The sequence below is a fragment of the Pteropus vampyrus genome, unplaced genomic scaffold (assembly GCF_000151845.1).
Source record: "Pteropus vampyrus isolate Shadow unplaced genomic scaffold, Pvam_2.0 Scaffold21, whole genome shotgun sequence".
Taxonomy (NCBI): Eukaryota; Metazoa; Chordata; class Mammalia; order Chiroptera; family Pteropodidae; genus Pteropus; species Pteropus vampyrus.
The window spans coordinates 2,604,099-2,606,077 of NW_011888802.1; positions in this window are offsets into that span (position 1 = coordinate 2,604,099).

Sequence of the window (1,979 nt, forward strand, 5' to 3'; positions counted from 1 at the left end):
TAATAGATCCAGGAGATCCCCGGGGTCCCTGTATCATCCGACATGCATGTCACCTAGTGGCTCTTTCAGTTTCAGAGACTTACAGGCGACTGACAGGCAGTGTCAGGCCTTGAGGAGCAGTGGTCCCTCTACTAAACTGTCCCATAGGTCAGGGACAGAGGATAACCAGACTGCTGCCTACAGTGTTGTCTCATTCATTTACTTATAGATCCAGCGTAGGCAACTACCATCAGCGGATTGCTTTGTAGCTCCCACCAGGTAGCCCTGAGTAATCAAAAGCATTGGCTGACCTGGGGCTACTGGGGAGCCCCTCTCAAGGGTCCACAAAACCAACACATCTGGAGATTGGCACTAGACTACAACAGAGCAAATCCTGACTAGCCCCAGTAGAGGTACACACAAAGGGTGGTTGTAACAAGTACACAAGCCTGCTAGGGCAAATCCCACTCAGTGGGGTCAGCCCCCATACAGCAACTCTTACCCTGTGGATGCAGCCCACACTGATGTATTAACAACAATAACGGCTGGTGAAAACAGAAGATCACATACAACTCACAAAAAGATCACGTCCAGAGCCCCTGGCACAGGGGATCAGATAGGTTGTGCCCCTGGGCCACACAAGACACCTTCCACATTAGGCTATCTGGCCAAGGCTGAGAGATGAAACAAATATTCCTGACACATAGAAATGAACACAGAGAGACTAATAAAATGAGAAAACAAAAAAACTTACCACAAATGAAACAACAGGAGAAAAGTCCAGAAATAAGCTAAATGAAATGGAGGCAAGCAGCCTACCAGAGACAGAGTTCAAAATAATGGTTATAAGGATGTTCAACAAACTTAGGAGGAGAATGGATGAGCACAATGAGAACCTCAACAGAGGGATAGTAAGCATAAAAAAGGGTATGGAAATCATAAAAAAAGAACCAGATAGAAATGAAGAATACAATAACTGAAATGAAGAATGCACTAAAAGGATTCAAAAGTAGATTGGACGAGGCAGAAGATCCAATCAGAGAATTAGAAGACAAGGTAGCAGAATACACCCAATCAGAACAACAAAAAGAAAAAAAGCATTTAAAACAATAAGGATAGTTTAAGAGACCTCTGGGACAACATGAAGCATAACAACATCTTATCATAGGAGTACCTGAAGAGGAAGAGAGAGATCAAGGGATTGAGAATCTATTTGAAGAAATAATAACAGAAAACTTCCCTAACCTGGCAAAAGAATTAGACATAAAAATTCAAGAAGCACAAAGAGTCTCAAATAAGAGGAATTCAAACAGTCCCACACCAAGATACATCATAATTAAAATGCCAAAGTTCAAAGACAAAGAGAGAATCTTAAAAGCAGTAAGAGAAAGGCAGCCAAAGTTCAAAGACTAAGAGAGAATCTTAAAAGCAGTAAGAGAAAAGCAGTAAGAGAAAAGCAGTAAGAAAAAAACAGTAAGAAAAGCAGTTACTTACAAGTGTACCCTCATGAGAATGTCTGCTGACTTTTCAATGGAAACATTGCAGGCCAGAAGAGACTGGCAAGAAATATTCAAAGGCATGAAAAACAAGAATATATAACCACGAATATGCTTGAAACAGCAAGGTTTTCAATTAAAATGGAAGGTGAGATAAAGAGCTTCCCAGACAGGAAAAAGCTTAAGGAAATCATCACCAACAAGCCAGTATTACAAGAAATGTTAAAGAGACTTTTGTAAAAAAAAAAAAAAGAAGGGATAAAAAAGAAATAGAAAAAACAAATACGAAGAATGAAATGGCAGTAACTATCTATCTATCAGTAGTCACTTTAAATGTAAACAGATTAAATGCTCCAATCAAAAGATATAGGGTAGCCAAATGGATAAGAAAAGAAGACCCATGCATATGCTGTCTACAAGAGACCCACTTCAGATCGAATGACACTCACAGACAGAAAGTTTAGAGATGGAAAAAGATATTTCATGCAAGTGGAAATGAAAAAA